This window comes from Enhydra lutris, unplaced genomic scaffold (assembly GCF_002288905.1).
Source record: "Enhydra lutris kenyoni isolate GAN:26980312 unplaced genomic scaffold, ASM228890v2 scaffoldscaffold24, whole genome shotgun sequence".
NCBI lineage: Eukaryota > Metazoa > Chordata > Mammalia > Carnivora > Mustelidae > Enhydra > Enhydra lutris.
This window is the reverse complement of record NW_019154108.1, coordinates 908976-923006: the sequence shown is the minus strand read 5'-3', so window position 1 is coordinate 923006 and position 14031 is coordinate 908976.

The following is a 14031-nucleotide window of genomic DNA, read 5'->3' as shown; positions in this document are numbered from 1 at the left end:
GGGTGACGTTCGGAACTCCTGATACACACTGTATCATGCACTGAAACTGATACAGTCCTATCTGGACTCAAAATAGAAACCTTTTTAAAATTTAAAATTAAAAAAAAAAAAGCCTTAAGGGGGCGCCTGGGTGGCTCAGTGGGTTAAAGCCTCTGCCTTCGGCTCAGGTCATGATCTCAGGGTCCTGGGATCGAGCCCTGCATCGGGCTCTCTGCTCAGCAGGAGCCTGCTCCCCCCTCTCTCTCTCCGCCTGCCTCTCTGTCTACTTGTGATCTCTGTCTGTCAAATAAATAAATAAAAATCTTAAAAAAAAAAAAAAGCCTTAAGAATCCCCACCTTCTGTGCATTCTATCACAGGATAAGCTGGAGACCAACAAAAGCATGACTGACACAGACGGTTCCTCCCACGGCGGGTCGGGGTCTAAGTTCTTCAGTGGAGAAACTCGAGGTGCAGGTGGTGCTGGCGTCTCTAGCAGTGAGCACCCTCGTCCCTGTCGGCGCAGTCAGTAGGCAGGGGATTAAAAGAGAGGGGATCGACAGAACCTCCTTCAGCAGGTGGTCAGCAAATCCTTTCCAGTATGAGGGACTCTGATGTTAACTTTTAATTTGGCTTAATTGCTTCTCAGGGACTTATATTAACATTTTCTGTGGTGCCCAATGATGGAACGCTGTCAGGATAACGTTTTATTTTGGACCCATGGTTTCCTGGTTTGATCTGTTTCCTTCTGCAGGAAAAGGTCATACAGTCCACCCACCTGTGTCCCCTGTTCCAGGCTCTGTGGTGTCATACACCTCCAGGTTGCCTTAGTTGGCTAAAATCGCTTGATTTTTCTCTGGAACTTCTGTGAAGACGCAGTCTGAAGCATGTATGTAAGTTCTCTTTCCTGGGTATAATTCAAGAATCCGTGACTTCTGGTTTGTGTCTCAAAGAGCTGGGTTTCCCGAGGTACCTAGACAGGTCTTGGCCACTGACGCTAGACTGACAATATTACCAAGTCAGATTCTCTCCCTGCCGTCACCCGTCATCTCTCCCTGGGGCTGGATGCATCCAAGTCTATTCTTCTACCATTGCCTCAGCTCAGGGCACACTGAGAATTTAGCTCGTGTGTTTACTAGGATGTGTTACGTACAACCCTTCACCCCACATCTGATACGCAAGATGTTGAGGACTGGTATAAACCAGAAAGAGAATTCACTGGAAGAATGCTTGCTAAGGACATTGACAAATAAGGTTGGGAGGAATGGAGATCATACGTCAACATTAGATCTTACCCAAAGTAAGGCACAGTGGGAGACACAAAAAAACGAGACTTGAGTTGCTTCTGGAGAATAAAAAGCATTACCGTTCCCATAAAAATATAACACAGGTAAAATTTGATGTTCTGAAAACTAAGGTCATTTTCCTACCACAGGCCAAGGCCAACACGCCGAAAGCTCCTCCATAGTTTACCCCAATCTCTTGTTCAGCCCAGAGATGCAGAGCCAAGCTCCGTTCTTCAGCCCCCCACCCCCTGCTCATACTGACAACTAGGAACCGAGGATTGTGAGAAGAAACTGAGTTTAACCCACTCTATGCCAGATACTATGCTAAGAATTACAGCAGGAATACGGACACATGGTCTCCGCACTTGAGACATTTACAATCTAATGAAGTAAATCCCATTATTCCACTCGGTAAAAACAAACTGAGACCCAGCCAAACCACAGGGTTCCTTTTGCATACCCCAAACACCACTTGCGTCAAGGTGTCCTGAAATGCTTCATTAAAATGTGTACCTTCCTGAGCCCCATTTGAAACATCTGATTCACACTCTGACAGATGAGACCTGGGAATCCATAATCTAACAAGTTGTCTGAGCGTCTCTTACACCTGTTACACTTGGAGAACCACCAGTAAATGAACTCATGAGAATAAGTTCCATAGAAGAACCCCACACGGTCCCTCTTTTGACGGGAAGAGTGGGAGCTGGCGGAGAACGCTCCACTATCAGTAATAGAACCGTCTTATGGGTTCTGATGAGTCCGATGACTGTCTGATGAGTCTACGGGAGAAAAGAACGAATCTGGGGAAGGACACATGTGGCACTGCAGGCCTCCGAATGGCCTTGGAGGATTCAGGATGTCGCATGCGTCTCTGGAGTGAGAGTGACAGCTGCATTTCTAAAGGCCCCGAGAGAAGGCAGGCTTCCCGGGGGACCCCGCCCCCACCCTGGTGCCTCCACACGTGCTGCTGCTAAGGCCTTTACTCCCTTCCTCTCACATCACTGAGCCGTCTCTAGGGTCAGCCGCACGCATGTCCTGGCACCTGGGGCTTGTACCTGGGGGACCTGTTGCATCTGTCCCCCCCGGCCGGCCCCAGGCAGCATGATGAGTCTTGGAGCAAATGCTGTGTTTTTACCCATTTATCTTTCAGGGTTTCTTACTCCTCTTTATGGCTGCTTTAGTTTCTCAAACTAAAAAGAGAAGTAGTTTGATAAAGGATTTCACGTAAGATGTTAGGGATTTGATGCTCCGACTTCTCTCAAGAACATTAAATTTCAAGGAGGTCAACTTGAAGAGCTATGAGGGCATTTTAGCCACTAAAATGTGAGGCTGGAAAGCAAATCTGGGGCTTCCCAGAAGACACCTTCCTCCACACTCAGCTTTTCAAGTCACGGCCACAAAGGGTGGTTTAGGGAAGTGGTGGGAAAAGACAGAAACTGGCCATCTTTTGGCACCTTGAGGAAATATTCAGGATCTGGTGTCAGTGTTTAAGCCTGACATCTAGCAGGGGCACTCGCTGTCCGTCTCTGCCACTGCCCCCCACTATTGTTTTGTCCCCTAGAATAATCATGCCCCTTCCTCATCAGCCCTTCTCACGGTCCTCCTGCCTGGTCCCCGCGTCTCATCCCCAGACTGTGGGGCCAGAAAAGCCCGGCGTGAAGGGGCTCACCGTCTGCTGGGGGCCGACCCGGAGTCTTTCCCGCCTCAAGGAAAGGGTGTTGGAAGGGCTAGATGACGCGGCGGATGTGAGACGACAGCTTTGTAAACTTTGTAAACGTGCGAGGCCGGTAGCTACAGCGCCGGACAAGAACCGTCCTGCTGTAAGTTGCTGACCCGTGACAGTCACCTCTGGGCACAGATGCTGGAGCTGGTGCACACACACCTCCCAGCGGCCACTGCAAAGTGACCACGGAAGGATCTGTTAGAGAGGACGGCGACGCGGACCCACTAGTGACTCTCTTGCATAGCCTGACCTGTGGAGAGGTCAGCGCTTAAAAACAGGCAGAAGAAAACACACACCGTGGCTAGAGGAAACAGCAGAATCCACAGAAGAACAGGAAGGCGGGAACAGGGAGGACAGCAAAGGAGGGCAGAGCCACCACCACCGGAAACACGCGGAGTCGAAGTCAGCCTGTGCTGAGCAGGGAGAACTCGGGAGGGTTCGAGCGACACCCAACCCCACATGACCCGGTTCCTGAACGGTCGGTGTGGTCCGGCGTCCTGACGCTTCCTTTCCTGCATGAGGCCCCTGCGACCACCGTCTGTTTCCCGTACTTCCCTGCAGATACTGAAAACAAATGCAATCACGGGAAAAACAAAACAAAACAAAACCCAGCAGACCACTTTCTTCCAGCCTACGAGACTGGCTCCCTGTTTCGTGTGGGTCTCAGCCTCTCAGGAGCCAGTGATGGGGGTGGCTCGCCCTCGTGCCCCTCCTGTGTCTGCACCTTCCGCAGCAGCCGTCAGCAAACTGAAAAATACACGTTTATTACTGACCTGGAAACTACCTCTCACATCTGGGGCCACACAGCAAGGTTGCCAGTGCGGAGAGAGAACAGGGAAAGGCACACAGGGGCCAGGAGCTCTGTTTTACTGGGGTCAAGGCTGGAGACCTCGGGGTTTGCAAGCTCACTCTTTACTGGTGGATTTAAAGCGTGGAAGAGAAAAAAATGAGTGGCAGGAACAGTCAGTTAGGGAAATCTAGCAGGATCTTGAAAACAAAGGAGCCTCAGGGCTGGGAAGGTAGCGGGCTGGGCTCTTCATCTGGTTGTGTGTCTGACACAGTGTATACTCAAGATGGGGTCTCTGAAGTACATGCTTCCTTCAAAGGCAAGTCTCCGAATTCAAAGCTTAGGTCAGACATTTGCAGCACAGAAAAGAAATACGATAGAACTGTCAGGGCTTACACGCCCAAATGATAAATTTCATTAGAGGTCATGATCCATTTTTGTTTGGCCCAAAACATTTGAACCATTTACTAAGAGTTATTTAAAAAAAATCTACCCACACTTCCTGAAATTAAAAAAAATATATATATATATACATATATATACACTGACTAAATAAATATGACTAGATTTGAAAAAGTGATATTCGTGTAATTGAAAAGACACCAAAAAGGTAATATTAATAAACTCTTTGACTTTCAGATATACCTGAGAAAGCTCCAGACCTATCACTGTCTCAAATAATGTACGTGAATATGGAAAGCAGAATATGTGAGGAGGGGAGTCCACGAACGGGCCTCAGGGAATCCACAGACCCCTGAGACTGGGCACAATTAAAATGTACACGCTCTGTTTTCATCCATGGATTTCATCTAATTCTCAAGAACCCCTGACTTAGATGTTCCTGAACATCTTCCTTCTGGGACCTGTTTGATTCCTTGTTCTTTTTTTTTTTTTTTTAATAATTTAATCTTTATTGGTCATACCGCAGCTTGAGTTTCAGTCCTAAACAATGATGCTCCCTTCCTATCCTCTCCCTAAGCCCTTTTTTCCCTTTCTCTTTTTTGCTTCCCTCCTTCTCCCATCTCCTTCCTTCTTTTCTGGTTCCCTTCCCAGTTTACCTGTTTCTCCTACTTTTAGTTTTGCCCACCAGTGACTCCCATGTTCCTCTTCTCCCCTATTTAAAATATCTCACCTAAATCTCAGTCAGTCCTTCTCCTCCTCCTCCTGTAACTTGGTTGATCAACTCCCATCCCTCCCCTCCAGCAAGTGCCTGGAGAGTCACACAGTGTGAGTCACTGTGAGATTAATAATGTCCTTTGTGTGGGAAGATGATGCCACTAATCTCCCGTCAGCGGGGCCTGTGTTCTTGAGCAATTTTCTCTACGGTACAAACGAGTGGGCACTGATGCTTCCCACACCCCAGCTCAGTGACCCTAAGAACAATTTCAAGAATTTTCTAAGCTGAGATTTGGGGTATAGAAGTGGACCCAGAATAGAAAAAAGCCAGTTTACTATCTCTTGAGGTTTTGATCCAAGGCAAGAAGAATCTTAGGAGGCCCACGGCCAAAACCAGAGGCAGTCAGAACACTTCAGCTGAAACTGATGTTGTTTATGGTTAGTTGGTTTTGATTATTCTTCTCATCAAAAAGACCAGGTTGCTGGTATTAGAGTCCTTAACAAAAAAACTCCTGGTCAGTGAGCATGGGTGTGTTACATCATCTCTAACCCCCAACTGCCCTTGGCAAACAAAAATTCCCTGAGATTAAGTAACTTGCAAAAGCCACAGAGCTTGGAAGCGATGAGTTCGGGACAGAATCTCCTGGTCTCTCCATGACACCACACTACCATGTGTATCAGACCCACAGCTCCCCTACGCTTAGATGTTTGATAACTTGAGCCCAGTTGTGGCAGAGAAGGTCCCAGTGGCAACTTAGTAACACACAGTCCTCTGACCCCACCTTTAAAGTCACTTTCCCACATCAAATCTGAGCCTCGCTCAGTCCCTGGAGATCTGGTGACTAACACCTGCCCGCAGAGTTTCAGTTGTACGTCTTCACAACATGCTACCTTATCCCTGGCACGGAAGAGGGACCATATTTTGCCCGCCTTTATCTGTTCTAATTACTCGGATCAGCGGTGCAGGAAGCAACCAGAGCTGCCTAAAACCACGCGCTTCCTTTCTGCCATGCGGGGGGAGCGATCTTTTCTTGGCTGGAGCCCGCTATGCTGTCCTTGGGCTCCAAGATCAAGTGAGGGCTAGTAAGCATCATTCTGGTACCACGCTCTGGCGGGGTTTTACGTGTTCTCTTCCCTACTGAGATTACGAAAGGGAAAGATACAATTGTGTGTTAGCGATGATGATGGGGGCTGGAATAACAATGACGTGATACATCGAAAGCGTAATGTCAGCTACTTGTGGCGCGCCAAGCTGGATGCTGTGCGGTTGCTGAAGTGGGGTTCCAGAAGAGGTCTACTGGCTTCAGAGACCAGAGACCACACGACCACTCATGACTCCAGAGTGTGCTCAAAATTCTCACAGGGGAAATTCGGGAGAAGAGAGAAAGTAGATCAGAAAGTGAACTGTCAGAGAAATCTATAAACATTTGTGCGATGCCCACTACATCCTGGCTATCCTGCTAAATGGTAAGAAAATTCAGAGATGGATGAAAGAAATTCTGAAATCTTTATCAGAGACAGACATGCGAGAAAAAAGACTTCCAAGATTAATGGGGGGGGAGGAGAAAGGAGGCAGAGTGTAGCAGGAGCCCAGAGGAAGAGCAGATTTAAGTCTGACCTGGAGAATCTGGAGAGGGTTCTGGTGGAGGCCGGCACTGAGCTGGTCCTGAAAGGTAACAATTTCTGCACATGAAGAAGAGAGGAAGGGTTTTCCCATGCAGGGAACCCACCAAAATTATCAGTGATCACAACTACCATTGTTGGGTATACTCTGTACCCAAAACCATTCACATCACACCGTATATATGGATATACTGAACCCTGATAACCACCTTGAGGGTAGGTATTCCTTTCTTTAGTTCACATATCAGAAAAGTGAGGTTCTTAAAGTTAAGTGCTTTGGCTGTGTGCCTTGGTGGCTCAGGAGTGCCTGGCTGCCCGCCCCACGTCGTCCCTCTGCCCAGCATTACCCTCACATCAGAGTCGTGTCCTATTATAGAGATGTGGATGTCATCTTTGTAGATGGCCAGATCAATTAATCTATTAATTTTTGTTATTTTAAGTAATAGTTTCTTTATGGTCTGCAAAAAGACACAGATACAGTAAGCCGTTCAGCCCCAGGCAAGCCCTAATGATGAGATAACAGTGTGTCAGCTCCATTATTATGTTTTCTAACACGTATCGAACTTTCCTATCTGCCAGATACAGTTCAGAGTACTTTATGGGTACGGATGCCAAGCTAGTTCACAAAACAATCGCACCCAGCCTACAGAGATGAGGGCATCGACATGTATCTACACATCCAGGTCACGGGCTAACTTCCTATCTCATTTACTTTGTGCAGGGTTTATTTGGGAGGGAGTACATTTTCCCTGAAGCCCATTTTATTTACATCATATACAAACTTTACTCCTCCCCAGCTTCCTCCTTCCCTGACACCCCTCTTCCCTTTAACAAAAACTCCAAATTTATCTATCTCTGAATCCAATCTATTAGTGTTCCTGGGCAAGTGGATTCCATTAGGCACAGACCAGACTAGGCTGACCCAAGATTCCAAGGGTCCCTTAGTCCCCTCTAGGGCAAAGGGAAATGGCAGGGACTGCATAGAAGGACTGCCAGCCTGGCTTAGAACACATTTGGAAGCTTAAAATACCAGTGCCGTGGAAGGCCGGCCTGCCAGATGAACGCTGACCGGCAGGAAGGACAGACACTGCAAAGAAAGGGCTGGCTCTCTTGAACCCCCAGCACCCCCAGCTCTCATCTGGGATTCACCCGGAGTTCGAAATAAGTTGCCGAGAGCTTCGAGAATTTTGTTTGCTGCAAGAAAAAATGAGAAAAGAAAGAGAGCTTGTAGCCCAGCTGAGCCGAACCTGAGCCCGGCTGGAGAAAACACAACCAGGCTAACTAGTGTCCCTTTCAGTGGTGAGCCGCTAAGCTCCCTGAGGCCCTTGGTGGTGCCCTCCCATCCTATTACATATCTCTAGTTCATCAGTCTCCTCCTGTCCTGGACCAGAATCTCACACCGTCTCCTCCACCTGAAACCTCCAACCACGGCTCTCGTTCTTGGCTGATGACATCGATTCTTATTTCCTGTAGAAATTAGAAACAATCAAAAAAGAACTTCCCTATGCTCCCACCTACCAACCTACCAGCAGCTCTACCTGTATGAGCTGTCAACTTCCATCACAGTGTGTGAACTACCCACGGTCCTAGCTGAAGTCAGCCCTTCCACTGGTGCTCTAGGACCCATCCCCTCAGGCTTTCTCAAAGATCTGGCTCCCTCCAATGTTTCATCTCTTTCCTACATAATGAATGTCCTTATCTGCACACAAACATACCATTGTTTATCTTATTTTAAACCCATCTCTCAACCCCACTTCTGCCTTCAATGACTGTCCTATTTCTCTGTTCCCCGTTATAGCAACAGTCATCACGAGTTGTCGGCACACAGCGTCTTCTTTCCATTCTTGGACTCACTCCAATCAGAACTTCCTTCACCACATGCTCTCATCAAAACCCCAAGCACAACACACATGTGGCCGAATCTAGGGATTAATTCTCACATGTTGCCTGACCTAACAATAGCACTTGACCATAAGGATCATGAGTTCCTTCCTGAAATATTTATTCTCGGAACATCATTCTTGGTTCCTTACCTTCTTCATTGGCTGCTCTCAATCTTCTTTGCTGGTTCCTACTTGTATCTCTCCCACCCAGGTGCACACAGGTCCAGGGCTAACCCTTCAGGTGTCTTCACCATCTGTCCCCACTGCTGTGATGATCTGTCCAGTCTCATCAATTTAAATACCAGGTCTGTGCTGATGATCCCCGGTCTACACCTCAAATTTAATCCACTCTCTAAATACCAGACTCATAAATACAATTTCCAGGTAATATTCCCCTGGATTTTTTAATAAGTATTGCACATTTATCATGCCCCAAAATTAAACTGTTAATTTCCCATTCAATCCCTAAATCTGCTTATCTCATCATTTTCCCCATTTCAGTAAATTGTAACTGCATTGTTATAGTTGCTTGGGCCAAAACCTAAGAGTAATCCCTGACACCTTGTCACTTATCCCTCACATCCGCAAGCCATGCCACCTCCTCTCTCAGTTTGTAGCCAGAACCTGATCAGTTCTTAGCACTTCCACTGTTCCCAGCCTGGTTCCCTCCGCCGTCACCTCTACCTGCATTATTATAAAACCATCTCACTAATCCCCTTTCTTCCATCCTTGCTAATGTATAGTCTCTATCAGTAAAGTGATCTTCTAAAACGTAAATCAGATTGTGTCACTCCTCTGCTCTAAAATCACCATGCTTCTCAACATCATTTAGAGCAAAATCCAAAGTTCTTACCATCTGTAGTGGGACAGAAGGGTAGTCGGAGGTTTGTGTGTGTGTGTGATGGCCCAACTTGAAAGAATAGCATTCACCTGTATTCTCCCATTTTGTCAGGTCAAAACCTTGGGATCACTTTGACTCCCATCCTTCTCTCACAGTCAACCCCCATTCTGTCCATAAATCCTCTCAATTCTGCCTTTAAAACATCCCCAGAATCTGATCATTTTTTACCATCTACACTGCTACCATGGTAGTTCAAGCCGCCATTGTATCTCATAAATAACATTTTCATGGCATTCTACTTGATCTTCCTGACTCAACACTTTCACCTTTCAGAGTGACCTTGATAAAGCAGCACCAGGTGCATTACACTCCTCTGTTCACTGTCAACCTCGGAGAAAAATCCAAGCTCTTTACTATAGATCAAGTGGCCTGTAGATTCGGTGATAGAGAGATGACCATCATAAGAGTAGTTTCAAGGAAGTGGTGGGAACAAAAACCTTAGGAGTTAAGGAGTTAATTAGAGATGATAAAATGGTAACAGTCAGTTTAAACAACTGCTTCAAGAAATGTGGCTGTGGACAGAAGGAAAAAACAGGAGAATAGGTACAGGTGGGAAACCTTCCATAAGACAGAAAAGATGGTGAGCACACCTTCACATTCAGAATGGTTACTGGGAAGGGTGAGGTCGAACATCCTGTAGAGAGAGATTGTATGTGGCCCAGAGGAAACAGAAGGAACAGAACTTGGAGGCTTGGTTGAAAAAGACAGTGAAGCTGACAGGCAGGGAAAGAAGACATATGTTCTAACGAGGCAGAAAAGGCAGAGAGGGTTGGTGTGAGGCAGATACGCTTGTGAGTGGTACGGGTGAAAGTCAAAAATAATGAAGAGATCCATGTGACTGGAAAGTTTCACCAATACTGATCATGCTCGTTGAGTAAGCTAATATATTTTAAATCAATCAAATTTGTAGCAAACAGATACTATTACATTAAAAGTGAATCTAATTCTGGATGGATTTTCTTTTTCAAAAAGGTGGTTTTCAGTGTTACAGCTCTGGACCACGTATACTAACTCAATGTCAGATCTCTGTTACAATGAGGAATATCAATGTTTTTATTTTTTTTATTAATTTCTTTTCAGCGTAACAAAATTCATTGTTTATGCACCACACCCAGTGCTCCATGCCATACGTGCCCTCCATAATACTCACCACCTGGCTCCACCAACCTCCCACCCCCCACCCCTTCAAAACCCTCAGATTGTTTTTCAGAGTCCATAGTCTCTCATGGTTCATCTCCCCGTCCAATTTCCCTCAACTCCCTTCTCCTCTCCATCTCCCTATGTCCTCCTTGTTATTTGTTATGCTCCACAAACAAGTGAAACCATATGATAATTGACTCTGTCTGCTTGACTTATTTCACTCAGCATAATCTCTTCCAGTCCCGTCCATGTTGATACAAAAGTTGGGTAATCATCCTTTCTGATGGAGGCATCATACTCCATAGTGTATATGGACCACATCTTCCTTATCCATTCGTCTGCTGAAGGGCATCTTGGTTCTTTACACAGTTTGGTGACCATGGCCATTGCTGCTATGAACATTGCGGTACAGATGGCCCTTCTTTTCACTACATCTGTATCTTTGGGGTAAATACCCAGTAGTGCAATGGCAGGGTCATAGGGAAGCTCTATTTTTAATTTCTTGAGGAATCTCCACACTGTTTTCCAAAGTGGCTGCACCAACTTGCATTCCCACCAACAGCATAAGAGGGTTCCCCTTTCTCCACATCCTCTCCAACACACGTTGTTTCCTGTCTTGCTAATTTTGGCCATTCTAACTGGTGGAAGGTGGTATCTCAATGTGGTTTTAATTTGAATCTCCCTGATGGCTAGTGATGATGAACATTTTTTCATGTGTCTGTTAGCCATTTGTATGTCTTCATTGGAGAAGTGTCTGTTCATGTCTTCTGCCCATTTTTTGACATGATTATCTGTTTTGTGTGTGTTGAGTTTGAGAAGTTCTTTATAGATCCTGGATATCAGCCCTTTGTCTGTACTGTCATTTGCGAATATCTTCTTCCAATCCGTGGGTTGCCTCTTTGTTTTGTTGACTGTTTCCTTTACTGTGCAGAAGCTTTGATCTTGATGAAGTCCCAAAAGTTCATTTTCACTTTTGGTTCCTTTGCCTTTGGAGACATATCTTGAAAGAAGTTGCTGTGGCCGATGTGAAGAGGTTACTGCCTATGTTCTCCTCTATGATTCTGATGGATTCCTGTCTCACACTGAGACCTTTTATCCATTTCGAGTTTATCTTTGTGTACGGTGTAAGAGAATGGTTTTTATAACGGTGGTTTGCAAAAGCCCAGGAGTTCAAAAATGGGTTCCAGTGAGTTAATTTTGTTAAAAATAGTAATGTGTTTTCTTTCCATTGAAATTTTAAAAGATCAATCAACAAATTATTTAAAGTTTTTTCTTCACAAAATGGAAGCTTAAGTGATATTTGAAAGCGATTATAAGCAGTGAGTGGAGTTCCCACGAGCACTCTGATGACTCGTTCAGCTAGTTCATCCCTCAGCAGAGCAAGACCAGCGACTGTGCAGGGTTTCACTGGTATATGGATTCACATTTGCCTGTTCTTAGTCATATATTATTTGATTTATGCACATCATTGTTGTACACCCATAATCAACCATCATGAGGACAGGCCACTAAGTTGCGCTACGGCTGGAAGCTGAAAGCATATGCAGTCAGTTACTAGACGGATACAGATTTATAAGTAGTTTGTGAATTTCCCCAAGATGCTTTTCACTGGGTACATGTGGAATGATTTTGACCAAAATCCTCTTGTATTCCCTATCTTACCAAATGATACGCCGTCCATTCAGTCTTTACATACGGAAACCTTCAAATCTTTTTAGTCTCTTCTCTCTCAACCCCCATATCCAATCGATCGATCAATCACGTCACCAAGACAGTAGACACTCCTCCCTTAACACCTGTAGAATCGGATCTTCAACCCTCCGGCCGGCCTCCCGCATCGCTCCCCAGTACTCAGCTGTCCGTGTAATCCTCTCCGCCCAGAACCACGCTTCCTCTACTGCTCTGATTCCAATCCTTTGAGAGTTCCCTCAAGTTTTCAGGGTAAAGCTCAAACTCCCAAGTAAACTAAACTGTAAGGCTCTGAGTGATGTGAATATTGCCTCATTCTGACCTTATTCCTCCTTCTTTCCCACTTCTTGTTTTATCTCAACCTGTTTCTGTTTTATCTCAACCTGTTTGAATTAAAACAATAACGAAGGCTTAATAGTGCAATCGCATGACCGAATACACTTCCCTTCACTGGAATTCCTTCCACCTCCTACGTTTTTAGTTGACTCCTGTTTATCCACCAGAGCAGAGTTCTGGACTTGATACAGGCTTTGAAGTGTCTGTTTCAGTTTTTGTTTCCATGGCAAGAATTCGTTTGTCCTGACATGATCCCACTCTTGTCTCTGATCACTCTTAATTTAGCAGTTCACATGTTAAAAAAAAATAAGGAACAATTGAATGCTTCTTATGACAGAGAAGTAGGATTCATACACTGGAAACTAATATAAGACTATGATAACTACAGGAATTAAATTTTTAAATAACAATAAAGAACTGTGAAGTGGTCGGGGTGAAGGAAAGGTGAGGCTCACTGGTGGACCGTAGAGCCACCGTCCAAAGGGCCAGAAGTACTGAATGTCCTACTCTGATATGACATGACATGGATTCTTCCTCACGCCCCTACAAAACTATGCTGTTGGCTACATCCTAATAAGGCAGAATACCAAGTTCCTCATTAAGAAAGTGGTAGATATAATTGTGCACACTTTTTTTTTAAAGATTTTATTTATTTATTTATTTGACAGACAGAGATCACAAGCAGGCAGAGAGGCAGGCTGGGGGGGGAAGCAGACACCCCGCTGAGCAGAGAGTCCGATGCGGGGCTCGATCCCAGGACCCTGGGATCATGACCTGAGCTGAAGGCAGAGGCTTAACCCACTGAGCCACCCAGGCACCCTGTACACACTTTTCAAAAGTAATCATAATGGCACAAAATACACAAGTCAAACAATAAAGAACACAAAGCAATCTTGCTTTGAGAATTCAGAAGACACTATAGATCTTGTAATGAAATCACTAGACTGTAGATGCTCAGAAGATGTCCGTTGAATGGAAACCTCCAGATGCTGGAATGGCACACACGTACAGTATCTACATGAACAGCAACTCGCTCATCCCATTTCAAAACGAAGACCAAGGTTCTCGTCCAGACCATCTGTCCTCACTTCAAACAATGCTCACTGTACTCCTGTTTCAGCTCCAGACCCTCCGTTCTGGAGTCTGAGGACGTACCCTCTCTTTTCTGGCATTAACTTGGGAAGGAGAGAGGCAACATGCTTCTTTTCCCAATTCTCAAGGTCCATTTCCAATGCTGCCTCCTCCACGGGGCCTTCTGCGCAGTGAACTGCTGATCAGTGCGTAAGCTCTGTCCGTGAGTGGGCAGGAGAGGAACGCTGATTCAGTGTCTGCCAGTTCTCCTGGTATAAATACTCCCACCATGGCCCGTCGGACCCACCTCCCACCACGGCCCGTCGGAACCACCAACGGCCCAGCAGGCAGCAGATGTGTCAGGACGAGCCCTCGGCCTTGGGCTCCGGCAAGCCCCGCCGTCCCGCTGTCGTCAGAAAGCGCTGCAGAGACAGCCCCAGTTCTCTGGCGCTCTGGCTTGCTCTTGCCCCCGGCAGCCCCCACCCCACCGCTCACGGTC